The sequence below is a fragment of the Musca domestica genome, unplaced genomic scaffold (assembly GCF_030504385.1).
Source record: "Musca domestica strain aabys unplaced genomic scaffold, Musca_domestica.polishedcontigs.V.1.1 1, whole genome shotgun sequence".
NCBI lineage: Eukaryota > Metazoa > Arthropoda > Insecta > Diptera > Muscidae > Musca > Musca domestica.
The window spans coordinates 10,678,801-10,704,530 of record NW_026712114.1 but is presented as its reverse complement, the minus strand read 5'-3'; the positions used below and the strand labels follow the sequence as shown (position 1 = coordinate 10,704,530).

The window sequence follows — 25,730 nt, the reverse complement described above, 5'->3', positions numbered from 1 at the left end:
CAGTGACATACAGGGTTGCCCATATTCGACGGGCCTTTGGGCCCATTCCAATCGACGAGGCTTGTCCGCAGCAACATTCTTTGCGTCAATTGAATTTTGTACGGGAACAAATGCAAATCAATGCGAATAATCCGTTGTAAACTGGACCGAGCCATGCCCAACTGCTGAGAACGGCGTTTTTGGGATGTTCTTGGGGACCTCTCGACACTGGCTCGTACGGCAGCGGTATTCTCGGCCGATCGCCTTGGTCGACTTTTATATGGCCTCTTCGGATTAGAAAGAGCCTTACCAGTCGAAAATGGTGTTCTTAGAAGGCGCACTTCTCACATTTTTTAATGTTTTAAAAGCATGTTGAGTTTTCACAATTGACTTCTTCTGTTGAATGTAAATTTCAACTATTTCAGAGAGCTCGCGTGGCGTGTGTTGGTTCATGGTAAAAATCTGCTTGGACTGACGCCTCAAACGCGGTATGTCATTAAGCGATGTGACATCTCTGTCAAAAGTTATGGCGTTGCCAGATGGGTCCGTCGAATATGGACAACCCTGTATATGTTATAAAAATGGCGGAGATCGGACTGTTCCTCCTCCAAATAGGGGCATGCAATTTTCTTCAAACTTCACACATCCAAATACTTTTGCTAAAGTAAGATATGTTGTGAAGATGATATATATCTGACAACACATTCTGGTAACTCACCAAAAAGTGTCACAATTTCCAATACCTATATATGTCATAACTTGCGAAACAAGACGGCGATTCTTTACAACTTACTATATCTTATTATTTCTCTTAACCAGAAAAATACATTATTTATCGAATTTTATGATTTCGCATAAAATTGGATATAAATTTTCGATTTACTTTAAATTTTGCCATATCAATATTTTTATCTGTATTAGATGAAGTTTGAGAATGGAATACTTTGGACCGCTATAACTTTTAACTCACGCATATTTCCACATTTTCTAAAAATTTGCACATATCTCATATAAAGTATAGGAAGCAGTCGATATAGTCCAAATCTGACACGGTGTAATATTTTTATCAGTTTTGGATCAATATTGCCCAACTGCTTCGGACCCCCCTAAAGGGTCAACAGTTTGAGTAATCATAACTCAAGGCTGGGGATAAAAATCTCTCGGCAAAACCGACTGATGATATTTTACTTCCCTGTCCCAATTTCGTTCCACTGTGCCATTACAGTGACATGTCATTGTCATGTCATTTTTATTACTCTTGTTCAGATTATGGAACATGTTTCGATTTTCTTTAGTTTTTTTTTTATTGCAAGATAACCTAAATTTCCTCTGATTTGACTTTCTTATTTTTCCCCTTTTATATACTTTTTGTTTACATGTCTAAATGTTACACTGGGTGTGTCTGTGTCTTTATTGAGTGAGTGTCTCCATACTTTTTACATTGAAGTTCATTTTTTGTTGCTGTGTAGGTTTTGGGCGGTCAAAATGAAAGGGAAAACGACTATGAATAACAACACCAGATACGTCATTAAGTGTTAATTGGCTTTTTAGATAAAAAAAAAAAACAACAATAACAAAGGGAAGACACCCCCAAGTAAGGAAAATATGAATATTTTAAGAATTTCCAAGCCATTTGACATATTGCTGCATTGGTATAAAAATTCGAAAAATATTAAATTTTTATTTTTACATTTCTGAAATTCAGAAAAAGAACTATATGGAAAGTCCTAAGGGACATTTAATTTGTATTATTTACAGGTTCTAGGTACAATAAGTATTAAAATTTTCAAATATTATTCAAATCGAACAATAATACCAGACCCGCACATCCCGAGTCAGATTTTATTTTAAATTTAATTGAAATCAATAATCAAATAATGGAGAATAGACAACCAACCACATTTAATAATAGATTTTTTTCCGCCATAAAATCGGAAATAATTTCAAAAGCTTTTAATGATGAGATTAAAATCAATATTTAGTATTTCAATGAAAACGTAATTAATCATTGCAAGTTAACACAAAAATCTTGTTAATTTGTGATAATCAATAAATTGTGTGCTTAACTTAAGATGGCTGACCTTCTGAAGATATTAAGGTTTTTTAATTTTTTTTTTCACCCACGTTGAGGTGTAGTATAAAATTAATGAAGACAAGATAAATTTGAATAATCCATTGTCGTGACTAAAATCATTGGCGCTGTCTACAAATTTGTTAAACATGGGTCATGACAAACGCCAAATTGGTTGTCAAACTCTGAGATAAAATAAGGTTCAGTTGTGCTCTGTTAACTTATAATTCTGAAAAAAAAATAATCTTGAGTAATTTTGTAGAGCATTTTGATCCAGTACGTTCACATCCTAATGGTGTTTTAAACGTTTTTGAAGGAAACTAATTAAAATACCCCTTTAATAGCACAACTGAGGATTTATTTGTTTTACAAGAATATTACTCTGATAGTAAAATTGCCGAATACAGTATATACAGGGTGGGATAATAAAAACTGCGAGAAAGTCTAACGCCATAATTTTTACTTTTTTTTTCTTAATTTTATAGAATGAAACCAAAAAAGTTCGGAAATAGCATCAAATTTTAGAATAAGTTTTGATTTGTTCGAATTGGTCACCATGGCACGAAATATAGCCTTCAAACGGCCAATGAAATCGACACACGCTGCCAGAATGTTACTCTGTGGTATTTTGGCCAATACCCGGCAAAGCGCTTGATTGAGGCGATCGACACTTTGGTATTTTTAAGTGCCAACCTTGCTTTCCAAAATACTCCAGACACAATAGTCCAACGGATTGGTATCCAAAGAGTTTGCTGGCCATTGTGTGCTGGGAATGAAGCGAGGAACCTCATTTTCTAAACCATTCTTTGGAGGTGCGTGCTGAGTGCGATGGTTCTGAGTCCTGTTGGAATGTCCAAGGTCTGCGGCCAAAAGGTTTGCGTGCCCAAGGTTTTAATAAACCCTCCAGAATATTTTCGCGATAATATTCGGCATTTATTCTGATGCCAAGTTCGATTAATACGAGCGGAGAGCAACCATCGGCTGTTATGGCGACCCACACCATCACCATGGCGCTTGAGTTCTGGTGACCAACCGAAAGTGCACGTTTTCAGCTGACCACATAGGCTATAAAACACGATTATTTTCGTTTTTTTTTATTTACAAACTGCTGGACAACGAAGGTTTTCTCATCAGAGAAAACCAAATTCGGCAGTACACCACTTTCGGCCAAGCGAAGCAACTCTTTAGCTCTTTTGAGTCTATTTTCTTTCTGTTGGCGTGTAAGTTCTTGCACTTTTTGTAATTTCAATGGCTTTACCCCGATCTCATTTTCAATATTTGCCGAATGGAATATTGCGATATGTTCAGCTCAATAGCCATTTTTGGGCCACTGCGACGAGGGTTTCGATCAAGTCGTTTCTTTACTTTTCGAACCATTTCTGCTCATGTTGCTATTTTCTTCCGTCCACTTCCTTGACGTCGGACTACGCTACCAGTATCACGGTATCGAGCGATGATAGGAGACACAAAAGATTTATTCACATTTAAATGCTGGAGAGCTCTAACGATAGCCACTTGTGGTTTTCCAGCCAAATATAAAGAAATCACACTGTCACGCTTGAATTCCATCACGAATAGCTTTTTTTCTAGAAAATTTTCACCAAAATGCTTTTGTACGCTTGTATACAATATAATGAGCTGTCAATGGAATAATTTTAACAGCTGTCAGACGAATAGCTTAGAAATGACAGCAGTCTGAAGTTGATTGTAAATTTTCAAAACGCTAATACAAGTGACTACTTTAACCTTAACTTTGCAATCTTTCGAAATCTTTTCTGCATTGAAAAAAAAAAAACAAGTAAAAAAACATTAAGTCCGGCCGAGCAGACCTTTCACCATTAGGTAAAAAAGACAACAAGTACGGTTATGTGGTGGCTATAGGAAAACGTGGACTAATATAGACAGGGAGATGCCACAGAAGGTAAAATCCATTATATACCCTCAGCCAATGTTCGATTATTTAAATACATTTTGACTGCTGTAATGATATTTCAAATTGTTGACCCTCTGAGGAGTAGCTTTCGAAGGAATGTGCAAATATGATTAGGGTACATATCATTTGATACGTCCAAGACGTGTCTAGTCGAAAAAACGGTTTTAGATCCCTAGGTCTCTTTGGACCAAATCCGTTTCAGTACATTTGGAGGCAGATGCGCACGATAACTTTCGAAGGGTGTATCCGATTTGGTCCAAACTTGGTACATCACAATATTATTATCAAACTTAAATTGAATTCGCAGATGGGCACTTCTTCCGCTACCTCCCCCCACAAAAGGTCGAACTTTTCAAAAAAATATATTTTCTGCGCAGAAAGTGAAGCCATACTCCAATTTTGCTCCTACTGTACAAATCCTAATATTTGCATCAGTTCTAGGTCAGGTGTACAAGGGTCAATATTTTGAATAGTTATAACTTTTATAAAATATGATGTAAGAGTCCGATTGCCTTCAAATTTCACACATCCCAAAAAAAATTATAAAACCAAGATCTGGTATAAAGACGGAATATATCGGTCCACGCCCACAAAAGGTCGAAATTTTGAATATCCATTAAGCTCATAAAACGTGCAATTAACATCCGATTCCATTTAGAATTGGCACATCTGAATATTTCTATCAACATAGGATCTGTCATAAAGACGGTAGAGATCGCACTATTAATTCTGGTACTTCCCGCACGAAGGTTAAATGTTTTGAATAACCAAAACGTTCAAAAAATCCGAGAATAAAGATGATATATATCTGTAAATCCCTTCTGGTACATCACTCACAAAGAGTCACAATTTTTCTTTTATCTGTCATAACTTGCGAAACAAGTCGGCGTTTCTTTACAACTTGCTATATCTAAATATATGTCTCTCAACCAGAAACCTGAGATGAATATAGTATTTATGATATCCCATAAATTGGATATAAATGTTCGATATGCTTATAATTTCGACCATACCAATATTTTTATTTGTATTAGATGAGGCATGACAATTGAGTACTTCCGTTGAATATATCTGGTACAGCACGCACATTTAACATTTTCCTAAAATTATAAAATTTCTCATATAAAGTGAAAGAAGTAACCCATATATACCAAATCTGGCACGTCGCAATATTTATATCGTATTTATTTAGGTCCGATAGGAAATGAACAATATTGACCCCTTCCTTAAGAACCCACTCCATAGAGGGTCAAGAGTTTGAATTACCATAACAGAAGTCAAAATATTTTTAAATAATCGAACATTGGCTAAGGGTATAAGTCTGTCGGCAGAACCGACTGATAATTTTTAACTTGTTTTGTATTTCATAAAATATTTTAACACCCTTCAATAAATGATTTAATTCTATTTATAACTTCTCTATAATTCCCTTTGTCGAAAATAGAAAAAAAACACAAGTCACCATGATTACACGCTTCCCCAATTCTATCGGGTCAACTTAATAAATTTTCTATGATTTACAGCTATTGTTATTATTATTTGTTATTTTTTGTTGCTGTTCTTGTTGTAACACTTCGATTAATAACTAACAATGACCTAACCCCAAAAAAACCGTAAAAGAAAATGCTATACCACACGCTGACCGGTAACATTGAATGACCTTGGCTAGAATGATTACATAACTGGGTTTGTGTGTTTGTGGGAGCGAGCTAGAGTGTGTTTGTGAGGCGTTTTTTGGACAATAGAATAGCCCTCAAAAATACAGGTTTCAAATAAATTCACAGACACACGCACACATGCTATGCAATCGAATAGAATAAATATTTGATTCAAAACGTTGTGAACTCTGCTGGTTAGAGATAGGTCAGTTTGAGATTTGGGTTTGAGGGTCAAATGGTATTAAGAGAGTTGTTTTATGGTGAGAGTTTGTGCCACACAATCGATGTGGGGCATAAATTCTTAAGATAATATGGGATGATTTTTGTCTGTGGATTTTTTTTTTGTGTTTTAGGACTGTTACTTTCGCGCCTCCCAAAAAGTGACCCATGATATTATTTGATATGTCACAATACTGGTGAACGAATAAAGTTTAACCAAACTGTCAATATTCAGGATTGACATCGTCCAATTGACAGCAACCACACCACATAAATACACAGATCAAATGAATGAATAAATGTCAGGACACAACTGTTCAAGAGAAAAAGGAAAGTGAAGGTGACCTCTTTTACCTGTTATCCTTTTAACCCACAACTTTGGCATAGCCAGTTAATGCACAACGACAGTTAAATGGGATTTTGCTTCTCAAAGAATGAGACTTAGCTCCTACCAGAGATGAAATGTTATAATCTCTTAGCACATACAAATGTACATACATTAATTTCTTCGGTCGATTTGAGAAAGGTAAAAAATAGTTTTAATATGTATGAATATTGACCGTGCCTCGAAAAATCTTCATGGAATATTTTCACCTTTGATTGGAGATTTTATATACATATGTGTATCTTTTTTGAAAAACAGGTGTTGGAATTTTTATCATCATACTCACATGCATACATTCAACCCTTTTTCCAATTATGTAAAATATCTACATATATTTTCTTCATAATTTGAAAACACATATGTTTCCAGGGCATAATCTTACCTGAAAATAGAGGAAAGAGAATGCAAATTACCAACTGAATCAAAACAAAAAAAACCAGTAAAGAAAGTCCTAAAGTCGGGCGGGCCGATTTTATGATACCCTACATCACTTTGCTAGTTTAGTAGAGCTGCGCATAACAATTAAAAGTTTTTATGGGAGAATTAAATCATACGCGCTATGATTATAATTGTAATTTAAAGTTCAAAGGACTAAATATGCCGAAGCATTTGTATCTTTTAAATTCGGACTTGTATTGCCCATTTGGTGCACAATTAATTTGAAATCGGATAAAAATATATATGGGAGCTATATCCAAATCGGAGCCGATCTCGACAAAATTTGGCAAAGATATTTCTGAGCTGTATTTGATATATTTCCCTGAATATCGTTGTTACGGAGTGCATATTACGGCTGTGGGTAACAAATATGACAAATCGGATGAACAGTATATATGTGAGCTATAGCTATATCTGAACCGATCTTCACCAAATTTGACATACTAGCTTCTAGACTCAATTCGGTCAGGTAAGTGCCAAATTTCATACAATTTGGGCAAATTTTAAACGTTTGGTGCACAATCAAAGGTAAATCGGATGAATTTATATGTGGGAGCTATATCAAAATCTGAACCGATCTCGTAAAATTTAGCAAATGTATTTCTGAGCTGCATGTGATATATTTCCCCAAATATTGTTGTTACAGAGTGCATATTACGGCTGCGGAGGACAAAAATAACAAATCGGATGAATAATATACATGGGAGCTATAGCTATATATGAACCGATTTCGATCAAATTTGTAATACTTATTTTCAGGTCCAATCTGATCGTACGTGCAAAATTCCATACTATTCGGGCTGATATTACACGTTTGGTGCACCATAAAAGGCAAATCGGACGAAGATATATATGGGAGCTATATCTAAATTTTTACCGATTATCTCCAATTTCAATAGGGTTCGTCCTTGGGCCAAATAAATGTTGTTTGCAAAATTTCATCTCAATCGGATAATAAATGCGACCTGCATTTTGTTCACAAGAATACATGGACAGACGGGCAGACGGACGGACGGACGGACAGACGGACTGACATGCATAAATCAACTCAGAAAGTGATTCTATGCAGATCATCAAAAGGAACTATGGGTCTATCTCGTTTCCTTTTGCCTGTTACAAACAAATGCACAAAGACATAATACCCTGACCACCTTGTGGTGTAGGGTATAAAAACGAATAATTAATAAGAAAATTAATAAATTATATCAAGATAAGTTAATTAGGTGAATGTAAAACGAAAAGAGTTTCAACGAAAGTGACTAATTTCATAAATTATTTCGGAATCATAAACATTTTCCCATAATTACGAGAAAAGTCCTGTAGACAATGAGAGTAGAGTTAAAAAAAACAAGTAAAGCAAAAAACTATAAGTTCGGCAGGGCCGATCTTTTAATACCCTCCACCATTTGGAACGAATTTTGTATTATTAAAAAAAAATAAAAGAAATAAATAAATAATAATAATAATAATAATAATAATAATAATAATAATAATAATAATAATAATAATAATAATAATAATAATAATAATAATAATAATAATAATAACAATAATAATAATAATAATAATAATAATAATAAAATCATAAAAATAATAATAATAATAATAATAATAATAATAATAATAATAATAATAATAAAATCATAAAATAATAATAATAATAATAATAATAATAATAATAATAATAATAATAATAATAATAATAATAATAATAATAATAATAATAATAATAATAATAATTATAATAATAATAATAATAATAATAATAATAATAATAATAATAATAATAATAATAATAATAATAATAACAATAATAATAATAATAATAATAATAATAATAATAATAATAATAATAATAATAATAATAATAATAATAATAATAATAATAAAAATCATAAAAATAATAATAATAATAATAATAATAATAATAATAATAATAATAATAATAATAATAATAATAATAATAATAATAATAATAATAAATACAATTCGTTATATTAGGGTCTATACGACAACGTACAGACAATTTTCTGTAGTACCCATTACGAACTTCAAATACCAAATTTGAAACATTTTCGGTGAATAATGCCGCTTAAATCACCAAAATTCGAAAATAGGAAGGTACCATTATATTGGGGATATACCAAAACGTGGACCTACATGACCCATTTCCAATACCAAAATCCCATTTCCAAGAAAAATCATCAAAATACCGAATATCGAGAGGTACCACTATATGGGTCTATACAAAAACGTGGACCTATACATACAATGCTTTGAGCTAGAACCCATTATGACCCAAATCCGTAAAAAAATGTGGCAAAAATCATCAAAATACCGAATACCGGGAGGTACCGTCATATGGGGACTATACCGTCATATCCGATCTCTACCATCTTAACAATTGATCTTATATTAATAGAAATATTGAGATTTACCAAGTCTGAATAGAATCGGTTGTTAAAAAAATAGATTTTTGACCTTTAATGGTGGAGGTACCAGAAGAAATGCTCCGATCTCTACCATCTTCACAGCAGATCTTTTTTAGTAGAAATTATGGAATGTGTGAAAAACGAAGAGTGCCGGATGCTTATTTCGGATTTTATAATGGTTTTGGTTATTTAAAAATTTGGCCCTTTTTGAGGAAGTCTAAATAGAGGAGGTAAGATCCCCTCTTCAACATTTTTTTTAAATTTTTGGTTTAGGATTCCTTGGAATCCTGGCATTTTAGGTACATAGTACCCTTGGCAATGTTACTGATAACATTGCCAAGATTATTTTGTTGAAAATTTAACCCTCAAGCAAGTCACACAAGCGGTCTTCTTGGTTCTTTTGTTCAAAAAATGGTTAAAAACTTCCTTTAAATGGGATCGTTACAAGTCCACATAATCAAATAATTATTTATCATAGAATTCTACAATAGGTCTCAGAATACAGCAAAACCCTTAAGCTTAACTGAACGCCAGGAATTAATTATTATTTTTCTCTCATTCAATAATTTGATTTGATTTGATGCCATGACCTTAATCCACAGCAGTACTTGTCGAAAACCGAATCATAATTTTTCACCCAAAAACCCCCTCAAAAAATAACATTGAAACTAACAATTGAATTTAATTCAATGGCATTTTAGCAAAATATCATATCGTGGTTGTTGTTGCTGGTTGGTTACTTAGCCTTTAGAATAAGAAGACTACAATCACACAACCATACATAAATCATTCAACAACAATCGATTGCGTGCCTCCAATGGAAGACAGACGCTGGCTGAGGATACATTGAACGTTGTTCAGCTTTGGGGATTTCAAGTTCAAAGTCAAAGCCATTATTGGATATTGGACGATGAAAGAACGGAAACAATTTATTGAAATATGAAAGAGCAAAAAAAGGAAACAATAAAATAAAACAGCACTTCAGAGAAGGCAACGAAAAATTTGCAAGGCTTGCCACAGTGGAGGGGGATAAAATAGGGAAAAGAACTAAAAAAAGTGTCCTATGTTATAGAATAGAGCACAGAAGAGTATAAGAGACGAGAAGCAGAGAAGACTTTAAACCTTCTTTAGCGCAAAGAAGAACTTAAGGTCTCCTATAGCGCCGAGAAGACTTTAAGCTCTCCTATAGAGCAGAGAAGACCTTAATGTCTCCTGCAGGGCATGGAAGACTTTAAGCTCTCCTATAGGGCAAAGAAGACCTTAAGGTCTCCTATTGGTCAAAGAAGACCTTAAGGTCTCCTATTGGTCAAAGAAGACCTTAAGGTCTCCTATTGGTCAAAGAAGACCTTAAGGTCTCCTATTGGTCAAAGAAGACCTTAAGGTCTCCTATACGGCAAAGAAGACCTTAAGGTCTCCTATACGGCAAAGAAGACCTTAAGGTCTCCTAAACGGCAAAGAAGACCTTAAGGTCTCCTATACGGCAAAGAAGACCTTAAGGTCTCCTATACGGCAAAGAAGACCTTAAGGTCGCCTATAGAGCATAGAAGACCTTAAGGCCATAGAAGCATACTCCAAGCTTAAGGCCTCCTATAGCGTATAGAAGACCTTAAAGTCTCCTATAGCGTACAGAATATCTTATGATCTCCTCCAGCGCAAATAAGGCCTTAAGGTCTCCTATAGAGCATATAAGACAATAATTTGTCCTATTGGGTATAGGAGACTTCAAGCTCTCCTATTGTGTAGAGGAGACCTGAAGCTGTCCTTATAGGAGACCTCAAGCTCTCCTATTGCGTATGGGAGACCTCAAGCTCTCCTATTGCGTATGGGAGACCTCAAGCTCTCCTATTGCGTATGGGAGACCTCAAGCTCTCCCATTGCGTATGGGAGACCTCAAGCTCTCCTATTGCGTATGGGAGACCTCAAGCTCTCCTATTGCGTAAAGAGAGACCTCAAGCTCTCCTATTGCGTAAAGAGAGACCTCAAGCTCTCCTATTGCGTAAAGAGAGACCTCAAGCTCTCCTATTGCGTATGGGAGACCTCAAGCTCTCCTATTGCGTATAGAGAGACCTCAAGCTCTCCTATCGCGTATAGGAGACCTCAAGCTCTCCTATTACTTATAGGAGACCTCGAGCTCTCCTATTGCGTATAGGAGACCTCGAGCTCTCCTATTGCGTATAGTAGACCTCGAGCGCTCCTATTACTTATAGGAGACCTCAAGCTCTCCTATTGCATATGGGAGACCTCAAGCTCTCCTATTGCGTATGGGAGACCTCAAGCTCTCCTATTGCGTATGGGAGACCTCAAGCTCTCCTATTGCGTATGGGAGACCTCAAGCTCTCCCATTGCGTATGGGAGACCTCAAGCTCTCCCATTGCGTATGGGAGACCTCAAGCTCTCCCATTGCGTATGGGAGACCTCAAGCTCTCCCATTGCGTATGGGAGACCTCAAGCTCTCCCATTGTGTATGGGAGACCTCAAGCTCTCCCATTGCGTATGGGAGACCTCAAGCTCTCCCATTGCGTATGGGAGACCTCAAGCTCTCCCATTGCGTATGGGAGACCTCAAGCTCTCCCATTGCGTATGGGAGACCTCAAGCTCTCCTATTGCGTAAAGAGAGACCTCAAGCTCTCCTATTGCGTAAAGAGAGACCTCAAGCTCTCCTATTGCGTAAAGAGAGACCTCAAGCTCTCCTATTGCGTATGGGAGACCTCAAGCTCTCCTATTGCGTATGGGAGACCTCAAGCTCTCCTATTGCGTATGGGAGACCTCAAGCTCTCCTATTGCGTATGGGAGACCTCAAGCTCTCCCATTGCGTATGGGAGACCTCAAGCTCTCCCATTGCGTATGGGAGACCTCAAGCTCTCCCATTGCGTATGGGAGACCTCAAGCTCTCCCATTGCGTATGGGAGACCTCAAGCTCTCCCATTGCGTATGGGAGACCTCAAGCTCTCCCATTGCGTATGGGAGACCTCAAGCTCTCCCATTGCGTATGGGAGACCTCAAGCTCTCCTATTGCGTATGGGAGACCTCAAGCTCTCCTATTGCGTAAAGAGAGACCTCAAGCTCTCCTATTGCGTAAAGAGAGACCTCAAGCTCTCCTATTGCGTATGGGAGACCTCAAGCTCTCCTATTGCGTATGTGAGACCTCAAGCTCTCCTATCGCGTATAGGAGACCTCAAGCTCTCCTATTACTTATAGGAGACCTCGAGCTCTCCTATTGCGTATAGGAGACCTCGAGCTCTCCTATTGCGTATAGGAGACCTCGAGCTCTCCTATTGCGTATAGGAGACCTCGAGCTCTCCCATTGCGAATAGGAGACCTCGAGCTCTCCCATTGCGAATAGGAGACCTCGAGCTCTCCCATTGCGAATAGGAGACCTCGAGCTCTCCCATTGCGAATAGGAGACCTCGAGCTCTCCCATTGCGAATAGGAGACCTCGAGCTCTCCCATTGCGAATAGGAGACCTCGAGCTCTACTATTGCGAATAGGAGACCTCAAGCTCTCTTGTTGAGTATAGGAGACCTCAAGCTCTTCTATTGTGTGCAGGAGACTTCAAGCTCTCCTATTGCGAATAGGAGACCTCAAGCTCTCCTATTGCGAATAGGAGACCTCAAGCTCTCCTATTGTGAATAGGAGACCTCAATCTCTCCTATTGCGAATAGGAGACCTCAAGCTCTCCTATTGCGAATAGGAGACCTCAAGCTCTCCTATTGCGTGTAGGAGACCTCAACCTCTCCTATTGAGTATAGGAGACCTCAATCTCCTCTCCTTTTTGGAGAATAGATTGTTTTTTTTAACCCTAAGCTAATTTCCTCCACTGTACATCCCTCCAAGTACCTCATTGATACATGTTGCAAATATAAGTAAGTGTCATATAAATTATGGATTATATTCAAGCATATCACATGAGCACGTAACAAGCTAAACGTAGAGGAGACATGAATGTGAGACTTAATCTCTTTATCTCCAATAAAAAGAGAAACAGAAAAACACAAAAACCCAATCGAGGCAGACTTCATCCAAAATAAAAAGATATTTTATGGTAGATAACGATAATGACGTTTTTATGGTATATAATCTCGTTTTCAACAACAACAACAATTTATACTACAACAACAAGAAGAAGTAGAAAATTACTATCAAGGTGTGTTCGCAACAACATATCCGCAAACAGCCAACACATCATCCCTGCAAATATTATCATCATCGTCAACCTCATCCGCAAGGGAGTAGAAGCCTCTGCCGTAGAAAACAGAAACCGGCCACATAAACAAACCTGGATGGCGATCATCCCAAATGGTTTCGCATGTTGACGTTTTGACGTCTGCGGGGAGTTAAGACACTGGCAGGAGGCTGGTGTCATTTTCTGCCTGCCATATTTCTTCGTATTCTTCTTTGCAAAATTACCCACAATTTTCTTGGCATTTAGTTGGCAATTTGAGACCATTTATGCCAGCGAATGAGCCAACCAAACAGCCAGTCAGTCTGTCAGCCACTCATCGAGTTAAGACTTGACGCCCAGCCAATGTTTGTCCCCCCAACCCAGGGTTTATTACTTTTTCTCCCTAAGGTCTGCGTTTTGGTTATTTTGTTGTTCCGATTAATGCAATTGGATACTTGCCGATAATATCGGATTTCTGAAACTATTTAGACCATGACACTCAGACGCCGCCACCACCACGATATTCTGTACGGTACTCAATGTGAGGTACGAGCGTGTGTGTGTGTTTGGCGAAGTTTAATGGCTGAAATGCAATAAAGTTGATTGTACTGTTAATTTCTTTTTTTTTTTTTTTTTTGTGGCCAGGCGGTTTGAAACGGGAACCTCTTCCCGGATCATATCCTCTTTGGTGAGCACTAGTACAATGATCTTTTAGTTGCGGTTATGAGTAATGAGGGCTTGTTGTTGGTTAAAATAAGAAATCAATGAAACAGAGAACCGTTATGATATTTGAGATCTCTGGATATCGGAGGCGATCGGTTGTTATTAAAAACCACAACAGAATTATTATTGTTTAACATATTTTGTTTGTAATTATTATTATTTTTTTTATGAAGAGGTTAAAGAAACCTTAGTTTGGGTATTTGGTGTTGGATTGCAAAATTTCTAAAAAAGAGATGCAAAGGATGGGACTGCTTTAAGAAAGGGCCGGAGGAAAATTTTCACAGGTAAATGACTTGGAGTTCATATAGATGAGCTAGCAAAGATTTCATATTTGCGAATTTGTTCCTGTCCTGAAGATACGAGCTGGCAGGCAGACCAAAATGTTTATATAAGCGAACTGAGTGTCCCACATACATTTTACAATTAGGGTAAATATAAATTTGGAGAATTATATTAGATCCAGCAATTACTCCCTATAATGTCAGTGAAAAGTCCTCCATAAAAATGTAAATTCGTTCCAACAGTTCGTGTTGGACCTTTTATATCCTCCACCATACACAGTATGGAGGGTATATTAAGTTCATCGTGTCGTTTGTAACTCATCGAAATAATAATTTTAGACCTAGATTCTGGATCAGCGTAAAATTCTAAGACGATTTAGACCTGTCCGTCCGCCTTTTCTAATCACGCTAGATTCAAAACAAATTGAGCTAGGAAGCTAACATTTTGCACAGATTGTCTGCAGGCAGTCAGTCAAGTTCGAAGATGGGCTATATCGGTCCACGATATCGCATAGTCCCCATATAACGGTACCCACCGATGTTCGGTATTTCAATGATTTTAGCCACATTTTTCAATGGTAATGTCTGAAATTCTACACAAGGAGTTATTTTTGAGTACTTTACCCCCTGAGTACTGAGTACTTTACCCACGTTTAGTTAAATTTGAAGTTCATAGTGGGTACTTCAACCTATGATGGATAATTTTCTATGCAGATTCACATCTTCCTATAGCCCTACCTCACTCACTAGGTATTTTGAAGATATTAGCTAATTTATTAACTGGAATTTTGTATTTGAAGTTGGGAATAGTTACTACAGCCTAAGGCTAAAAATTAACTTTGCAGAACCACGTCTTCGTATATCCCCCATATAAAGGATTTCAATTGATCGGTATTTTTTTTTAATTTTTCAAGTTCCTTCCAAATGGTGGAGAGTATAAAAGGGGGATATTAGTAAAACCCTTGCACAAAAGACCCACATTCACTTTTTTCTGTCCAAAGCTACATATGTAAACCCTAGACACCAATAATGACATCCATATAAAATTTTAAGTATTCCTGCTCTATCCCTTTTCTTAATACCAAATTTAGTATTATTTAGTACTTATCGTACAATTATAGTCCACATTTTCAAAACTTCTTCCATATCTTAACAGTACACGTCAACAGTGACATCTGTATCAAATTTGTGGATCTTAGTTCTATTCCTTTACCCAACACCAAATACAGAACCATTCAGTACTTTTCGAACAATTATAGAACACATTTCCAAAACCTCACATTCACAAATTCTCATTCCCATATCTCAATTCCAGATACCAACAGAGACTTAAATATCAAATTTGAGGATTTCAGCTCTATCGCTTCCATATCTCTATTCAGAATATATATAAATTTCAGAATATATATATATAAATTTCAGAATATGTTTAGATTTGTTCGAATTAGTCACCTTTGGCACGAATTATGGCCTTCAAACGGCCAATGAAACCGTCACACGCTGCTCGAATGCTGCTCTACGGTATTTTGGCCCGTTCCCGGCTTTGGTATTTTTTAGTGCCAACCTTGCTTTCCAAAATATTGGTATCTGGAGATTTTGGTGGTCATTGTGCGCTGGAAATGAGGCGAGGAACCTCATTTCGCAACCATTCTTGGGTGGCGCGTGCTGAGTGCGATGGTGCTGAGTCCTGTTGGAAAGTCCAAGGTGTGCGGCCAAAATGTTTGCATGCCCAAGGCTTTAATACACTCTCCAGAACATTTTTGCGATAATATTCGGCGTTTATTCTGATGCCATGGTCGATTAATACGAGCAGAGAGCGATCATCGGCAGTTATGGCTGCCCACACCATCACCATGGCGCTTGAGTTCTGGTGGCTCACCCGAAGGTGCACATTTTCAGCTGACCTCTTTGGCAAGTAAATACGATCATTTTGTTTGTTTACAAACTGCTGGACAACGAATGCTTTCTCATCGGAGAAAACCAAATTCGGCAGTTCATCACTTTCGGCCAAGCAACCGAAGCAACTCGTTAGCTCTTTTGAGTCTATTTTCTTTCTGCTGCGGTGTAAGTACTTCAACTTTTTGGAATTTCAATGGCTTTACCCCGAGCAAATTTTTCAATATTTGCCGCATGGAATATTGCGATATATTCAGCTCACGAGCCATTTTTCGGTCACTGCGGTTTCGATCAAGACGCTTCTTTTCGAACCATTTCTGCTGATGTTGCTGTTTTCTTCCACCCTCTTCCTTGATGTCGGGCTATGCTACCAGTATCACGATAATGCTGGAGTGCTCTAATGATAGCCACTTGTGGTTTTCCTGTCAAATATAAAGAAATCACACTATCACGCTTGAATTCCATCACGAATAACATTTTTTCCGGAAAATGCTCACCAAAATGCTTCTGTACGCTTGTAAACAATATAATGAGCTGTCACTGTAATATTGTTGACAGCTGTCGGACGAGTGGCTTAGAAAGGACAGCAGTCTGAAATTGGCTGCAATTTTTTCATCCCACCCTGTAGTACCATTTATTATATTTAATACAATTGTAGTACACATTTTCGAAAGAAATAATGAGTTTATACCCTGGGTCTCTTTGGACCAAATTCATTTCAGGATATTTGGAGTATATCTAGCGATGTCCGTCCGTCCGTCTTTCCGCTGTCTGTCTGGCTGGCTGGTGCGCACGATAACTCTCGAAGGGGGTATCCGATTTGGTCCAAACTTCGTACATCGTAATGCTAATATCGAACATAGATCGAAATCGGATAATCATGTATCTCATATGAAGTGAAGAATAGTCCAATCCCGGCCCGTCACATTATTTATATCATATTTACTTAGGTCCAGCAATTGTGGCCCAATGTTAGCCCATTCCTTCGAAACCTACTCAAAAATTTCAATAATCATAACAGAAGTCAAATCGGATACTGACATTTTAACTTGTTTTCTACAAAGCCAATATGTTCGGTAAGTACTCGTCGAGGTATTTTAATGGGAAGTTAAGTGATTCCAACACTTGTAGATTTATTGTAGTTTTTTTGAATATTTTATATTTATTTATAAACTTTTTTAATTAATTATTAACCCTTTCCGAAGTCGTGAAAAATTTGGCTGGTTTTTCTCTTGGCTACATGAATTAAAATTGTACTTTACACTCATTTTTCTTCCTGCACTTCATCTTTATTTAAGGCCTTAGTCCTCTGGTCTTATTCACAGATACCCTAATATACACCTCCTCCATAAGGATGTCCCTGCCATTTGTTCCCTCTCAAAAGACTTATAAACATTTTTTTCTTTCCCAGCAACATTGCCAACAAACTAATTAAAAATCTTCCCATTACTGTGACAAAATCCCCCAATCCCCTTCTTAGCAAGAATCTCCATCCCAACCAATGTTTAGTTGTTGTATGTAAATTTTTAGTTTATCTACGCTTTGCCCCTCAATCACTGGCTACAAAATGTCATGTTACTTGGACGGGTACAGGATGTTTTCTTTTTCGGATGCTTGCTAAATTAACAATGCATAAGTGAACGTTTAACAAGATTTGCAAGCAACAACAACAACAACAGAAAAAGGATGTAGGCGTAACACCTAAAGTTGCGAAGGCAGCAAATAAGTATTTTAATTCGATCTCAGAGGCAAGTACTTCAGGGATGGCCATAACAATATTTGGGACCTTTTTTATTTTACTTTGGGAGCACTGTGACACAGAAAAAAATAAACAAATAACAGTAAAGAAAGTCTTAAAGTCGGACGGGGCCGACTTTATGATACCCTACACCACTTTGCTAATTTAGTAGAGCTGCGCATAAGAATTAAAAGTTTTCTATGGGAGAATTCGATCATACACGCTATGATTATAATTATAATTTAAAATTCAAAGAACTAAATATGGCGAAGCATTTGTATCTTTTAAATTCGGACTTGTATTGCCCATTTGGTGCTCAATTAATTGGAAATCGGATAAAAATATGTATGGGAGCTATATCCAAATCGGAACCGATCTCGATAAAATTTGACAAAGATATTTCTGAGCTGTGTTCGATATATTTCCCTGAATATCGTTGTTACGGAGTGCATATTACGGCTGTGGGTAACAAATATAACAAATCGGATGAACAGTATATATGGGAGCTATAGCTATATCTGAACCGATCTTCACCAAATTTGACATACTAGCTTCTAGACTCGGTCGAAAGTGCCAAATTTCACCCAATTTGGGCAAATATTAGACGTTTGGTGCACAATAAAAGGTAAATCGGACGAAGTTCTATATGGGAGCTATATCCAAATCTGAACCGATATCGATAAAATTTAGCAAATGTATTTCTGAGCTGTATTTGATATATTTCCCCAAATATTGTTGTTACAGAGTGCATATTACGGCTGCGGAGGACAAAAATAACAAATCGGATGAACAATATATAAGAGAACTATAGCTATATCTACACCGATTTCCATCAAATTTGGCATTCTTATTTTCAGGTGCAATTTGATCGTACGTGCGAAATTCCATACTATTCGGGCTTATATTAGACGTTTGGTGCACAATAAAAGGCAAATCGGACGAAGATATATATGGGAGCTACATCTAAATTTTGACCGATTATCTCCAATTTCAATAGGGTTCGTCCTTGGGCCAAACAAATGATTTGTGCAAAATTTCATCTGGATAGGGCAATAAATGCGAACTGTACTTTGTTTACAAAAATACATGGAGAGGCGGACGGACGGACGGACGGTCGGACATGCATAAATCGACTCAGAATATGATTCTATGCAGATCATCAAAAGGAACTATGGGTCTATCTCGTTTCCTTTTGCCTGTTACAAACAAATGCACAAAGACATAATACCCTGACCACCTTATGGTGTAGGGTATAAATATGGTGTGCTCATCTCAGATGTAAGTTAAATCTGCGTCTCATCTCCACTTCACCGTAACTTGTGGGTCATTAAGTTTCAATTTTTTTAGGATTCGTTCCTCTTTTCATTTCATGGTAATTATACGACGTTCGCGTCTATTAGGTGCTGTCCTTACATGGTGTTCTGGGAAGAAATAAATTGACAAAAGAACACAACTACTAAAAATTACCATATGTCATTAATGCCACTGAGAACCTGAGATTCTCCACATATTGTGTGTAGGTCTGTCTGTCTGTCTGTCCGTCTGCATGTGAGTAAGCAAGTTTTTTAGCAACGTATACAGTTTTTTTCGTCTGAATGTTTTGCCTCATTAGCATAAACCCACTGAAAGTATGTGAAACTGTTTTCCTTGTTTAGCTATGCACTTCGAACCAATCTCTCGGCGATCTTAGGAAAAGGTTAATGTTACGATAAGGTCTAAGTGATAGTTTTAAAAGGCTGAGGTGCTTTAAATTTCAATTTTCATTTAAATTCATATGGAAAACCATATGAACAATTGTATTAGTACAGGGTGGGATGAAAAACCTGCAACCAATTTCAGACTGCTGTCATTTCTAAGCCACTCGTCCGACAGCTGTTAGAATTATTCCAGTGAGAGCTCATTATATTGTTTACAAGCGTACAAAAGCATTTTGGTGAGAATTTTCCAGAAAAAAAGTTATTCGTGATGGAATTCAAGCGTGATAGTGTGATTTCTTTATATTTGGCTGGAAAAATGCAATTGGCTATCGTTAGAGCACTCCAGCATTAAAATGTGAATAAATCTTTTGTGGCTCTTACCATCGCTCGTTACCGAGATGCTGATAGCGTAGCCCGACGTCAAGGAAGTGGACGGAAGAAAACAGCAACATCAGCAGAAATGGTTCGAAGAGTAAAGAAGCGACTTGATCGAAACCCGCTAGGCAGTGGCCGAAAAATGGCTCGTGAACTGAACATATCGCATTTTTCAATTCGGGAAATATTGAAAAATCGCAATATTCCATTCGGCAAGTATTGAAAAATGAGCTCGGGGTAAAGCCATTGAAATTCCAAAAAGTGAGAGAACTTACACCGCAACGGAAGGAAAATAGACTCAAAAAAGCTGAAGAGTTGCTTCGCTTGGCCGAAAGTGAAGAACTGCCGAATTTGATTTTCTCCGATGAGAAAACATTCGTTGTCCAGCAGTTTGTAAAGAAACAAAATAATCGTGTTTACTTGCCAAAGAGGTCAGCTGAAAATGTGCACCTCCGGTTGGCCACCAGAACTCAAGCGCCATAAACGGTCATGAGGATGGTGTGGGCCGGTCGATAATCGACCGTGGCATCAGAATAAATGCCGAATAGTATCGCAAAAAATACTCTGGAGGGTGTATTAAAACCTTGGGCACGCAAACATTTTGGCCGCAGACCTTAGACATTCCAACAGGGCACTTAGCACGCGCCCCCCGAGAATGGTTACAAAATTAGATTCCTCGCTTCATTTCCAGCGCACAACGGCCCCCAAAATCTCCGGATACCAATATCCGTTGGACAATTGTGTCTAGAGTATTTTGGAAAACTAGGTTGGCACTAAACAATACCAAATGAATGAACCAAAATACCGCAGAGCAACATTCGGGCAGCGTGTGGCGGTTTCATAGGCCGTTTAAAGGCCATAATTAGTGCCAAAGCTGGCCAATTCGAACAAATTTAAACTTGTTCTAAAATTGTATTCTAATTCGTGAACCGTGAGTGGGGGAGATACCAGAGGAAATGGTCTGATCTCTACCATCTTTACTACAGATCTTGTGTTGATGGTCATATTCAGATGTGACAAGTCTGAATGGAATTTGATGTTAATTTCACGTTTTATGAGCTTCAAGGATATTCAAAATGTTGACCCTTTGTGGGGAGGTACCAGAAGGTGTGGGCGGTTCTGCAGCTCTTGTGTTAGTAGAAATAACGCGAAGTTTGAAATATGAAGACAATTGAATGCTTATTTTGGAGTTTATAATCGTTTTGTTTATTCAAAACTTTGACACTTTGTGAGGAAGGTACCCGAAAAAATAGACAGATCTCTACCATATTTATAACAGAACTTGTGTTGATAGAAATATCGAAATGTGGCATGTCTGAACGCAACCGGACGCGTAATTTCGCGTTTTATTATCTTCATGGATACTCAACATTTTGCCCCTTTGTTTTGGAGGTACCAGAAGGAGTGGACCAACATATTCCATCTTTACACTAGACCTCAGGTTAATTAAAGTATTGTGATGTGTGTAATTTGAAGACAATCAGAATCTTATATCGCATTTGATATTAGTTATAATTATTCCAAATTTTGACCCTTTGTGGGATGATGTTAATATTCGAATTTCCAAAGTTGAATCAAAATCGAATTATCCTTTCACTTTCTGTGCCGTAAAATATATTTTTTTGTTATACCCTACACCACAAGGTGTCTTTGTGCATTTGTTTGTAACAGGCAAAAGGAAACGAGATAGACCCATAGTTCCTTTTGATGATCTGCATAGAATCACATTCTGAGTCGATTTATGCATGTCCGTACGTTCGTCTGTCCGTCCGTCCGTCTGTCCATGTATTTTTTAAACAAAGAACAGTTCGCATTTATTGCCCTATCCAGATGAAATTTTGCACAAATCATTTGTTTGGCCCAAGGACGAACCCTATTGAAATTGGAGATAATCGGTCAAAATTTAGATATAGCTCCCATATATATCTTCGTTCGATTTGCCATTTATTGTGCACCAAACATGTAATATCAGTCCGAATAGTATGGAATTTTGCACGTACGATCAGATTGGACCTGAAAATAAGTATGCCAAATTTGATCGAAATCGGTTCAGATATAGCTATAGCTCCCTTATATATTGTTCATCCGATTTGTTATTTTTGTCCTCCGCAGCCGTAAAATGCTCTCTGTTACAACAATATTTGGGGAAATATATCAAATACATCTCCGAAATACATTTGCTAAATTTTATCGAGATCGGTTCAGATTTGGATATATCTTCCATATATAACTTCGTCCGATTTACCTTTTATTGTACATCAAACTTCTAATATTTGCCCAAATTGGATGAAATTTGGCACTTACGACTGAATTGAGTCTAGAAGCTAGTATGTTAAATTTGGTGAAGATCGGTTCAGATATAGCTATAGCACCCATATATATTGTTCATCCGATGTGTTGTATTTGTTATCCACAGCCGTAATATACACTCCGTAACAACGATATTCAGGGAAATATATCAAATACAGCTCAGAAATATCTTTGCCAAATTTTATCGAAATCGGTTCCGATTTGGATATAGCTCCCATATATATTTTTATCCGATTTCAAATTAATTGTGCACCAAATGGGTAATACAAGTCGAATTCTCCCATAAAAACTTTTAATTGTTATGCGCAGCTCTACTAAATTAGCAACGTGGTGTAGGGTATCATAAAGTCGGCCCCGACCGACTTTAAGACTTTCTTTACTGGTTTTTTAAATGTCGATCTTTTGTGGGTGACATGCCAGAGAAAGTAGACCGATATCGCCCATCTCCGAACTCGATCTAATTTTGATAATAGTTTTACAATGTATGAAGTTTGAATCAAATCAAATACTCCCTTCGAGAGTTAACTTGCTTACCAGCCAGCCAGACGGACGGACATCGCTAGATCCTGTCCTAAAATTTGGCCCGTTTTTTCGTTGAGGCACATTTTGGCCGTATCAAATGACATATATCCTCTCTAGCCATATGGTTGGGGGTATAAAAATGTTGTCAAACTGAACCAATTATCATTTTGAAAGGCCTAATACGAACTGATGGAACGAATCTAAAATGTTATGGTGGGTTTTATACTCTTCTCGTCGTTCCCTGTTCTATCCCAAACCTCATACTCCTTCCTTACCTTTCCTGCCCATTCAATGGACAAACCAGTTTAATGTTAATGCAGAAAAATAAGGCAAATTTTAAAATCCTCTCCAAAACACCTCGGGTGTTAAAATTCCGCGATAGCAAAAAAAACGTGTCAGGAAGACAAATTCATCAACCGAAAGAAACAAAAAACAGAACCGACACTTGTTCTCTATGCAAATGCCCTTTTAGATAGACAATTTGTCTGGCAAGTCCACGGCATTATGGCAGAGGCAAATACTACTACAAATACAACAACAAAACGCTATAATTATGGCAAATATGTACGCCTGACCGTCTGTCTACTCTGTTCTAGATATTCAGGGTATTGGGTACTTAGCATTTCATAGCGGTGTTGTTGTTGCTGTTGTTGTTATTGTTCTTATTGGTGAGTGGTTTGTTGTTACTACTACTGCTACTATGGCTATGGGGCTAATTGGCTGGAATGACGTAATTGTTTCCTTAGCTTCCAACTAATAAAGCGGAACCGGGTGGTCGGTCGGGAAGTTGGTCGAACGCTCGCTCGGTCGGTCAGTTTGTTGTGGAGAACATGTTAATCACCGTCGTGCGACTCAATGAATGTGAACATGAATTGTTGTTGGTTCTTTTTGTTTTAGGTGAGTGTAGGTTGGGAGTTTTTGTTTTAATTTTACTAGAAACTGAAATTGAAGGTATGTCGGAGCTTATCACTATAGCGGCAGACAGGCCTACCCACACACACACATATATAAAAAAAATTTATTCACGTTGGGGTGTTGTTGGCCAGACTAAAATCATTGACCACTAATGTAAACCGGAATACCGTTGAGAGGGCAGGGACGGGCAAAATTTTGCAGTTCCACAATACAATTGTGTTAGTATTTTTTATTGTTATTGTTATTATTAACATTATGACTGGCTATTGTTATTGTCTTCCATAGAGTTAATGAAATTAACATTGCCTTATGAAATAACCCATGACTTCATGAATTGTAACGATTTGCTGAACAAATAAATCTGAGAATCACAACAACGTGCCTTAAACTTTCGATGCACTTCATGCATCATCGGCTACGATGGCGGTAACGTCATCATAAACATGCCGTACAATGACATTTGAATAATTTTAAGTTTTTTTTTTCGAGATTTATTTATTGCCAGTAATCCAATGAAAATTGATAGTCGTGCACTTGGCTTACACTGCCAAGTCATCCATCAAAGCGGTCTATGAATATTACTACGATTCGACAAAAATAAATTTTATGATGAGGTAGATATGAAAAAAAAAATTTGCTTTTGTTTTGTATGAAATATATAGTCAGCGTTAAAGTTTCGTAATTTAGCAAGTCAATACTCCCAACGGTTTTGGGTAAGGTGACCTAAATAGTTTAGGGGATTTTTTAGGATTTTATGTGATTTTTTGGGGGACCGAGTTGAATAGGAAGAACTTCAAGAGAAGCTAACGACAGGGGACTCTGGAGGCCCAGAGTGATTTAATAGGCTAGCTGAAAGATCAACAGAAGGCCAGACGACCTGGAGGGATAGACGATGTGGAGGGCCAGCTAGTCTCTATAGACCAGCTGGAGGGCCAGCTAGTCTCTATAGACCAGCTGGAGGGCCAGCTAGTCTCTATAGACCAGCTGGAGGGCCAGCTAGTCTCTACTGTAACGACGAGTTTCCTCCGGTCGCTGGGATATGCTCGCGGGGGTAGGGTTCGTCACAGACCGTAGCAAGATGTGTAGAAAATGTGGGATTGATGGCCATAAGTCAAACTCATGTCCAAACCAGATGAGATGTGTTATATGCCTTGAGGCTAAACAAGAGAATACACATCACTATATGGGAACAGGCTCATATTGTAGATATGCGATTTAAAATCCTACAAATTAACTTAGGAAGAGGACGGCAAGCTCAAGATCTAATGATAAAAAATGCCTCTGAAATGGAAGCTGATATCATTCTAATCAGCGAGCAATACAAGAAATGTGAAGGTAAACTGTGGTACCAAGACGTCAGTACAAGGGCGTCGATATATGTCAGAAATTCAGGAATAATTATACAAAGCGTTGAGGAGAACAATGAAAATTTCGTTGTCATACACACAAAGGAATTGAGCATATATAGTTGTTATTATTCGCCAAACATGGAGCTACAAGAGTTTTTAAAAAAAATATGTGAACTGGAAAGGCACATAAAATTACAGCATACACCCGTCTTAATTGCTGGAGATTTTAACAGCAAATCGTCCGAATGGTACTCACGGATAACTGACAAAAGAGGTTTAGCAGTCAGCGAGATGATAGCATCACTTGGGCTAGCTATACTCAATAAAGGTAATACTCCTACTTTTATGAGAGGCAACGCCACTTCAATCATCGACATTTCATTGGTCTCAACAACAGTTGCACCGACAGTACTAAACTGGAAAGTTTTAAGTGACGAATCACTAAGTGACCACCAATACATATCGTTTGAAATGGACCATACGATGTCTGCGACAAACACTACTAGGCCCAGGTGGAACATAAGGAAACTAAACACTTCCAAATGCAAGAACAAAATTATTGATTTAAAGGGTAGTGTCAATCTCAATGAATACGATGATGTGAACAGTGCAAGCAAATTGCTTGTAAAGGTTCTCACACAAGCATG

General features: G+C 37.5%; 1 protein-coding gene across 3 annotated transcripts in view; it reads right to left on the bottom strand.

Annotated features, from left to right (window-relative positions):
- Positions 1-25,730, bottom strand: part of LOC131800892 (aminopeptidase N-like) — a 280,466-nt gene that overhangs the window by 81,876 nt on the left and 172,860 nt on the right. The window lies entirely within an intron of this gene.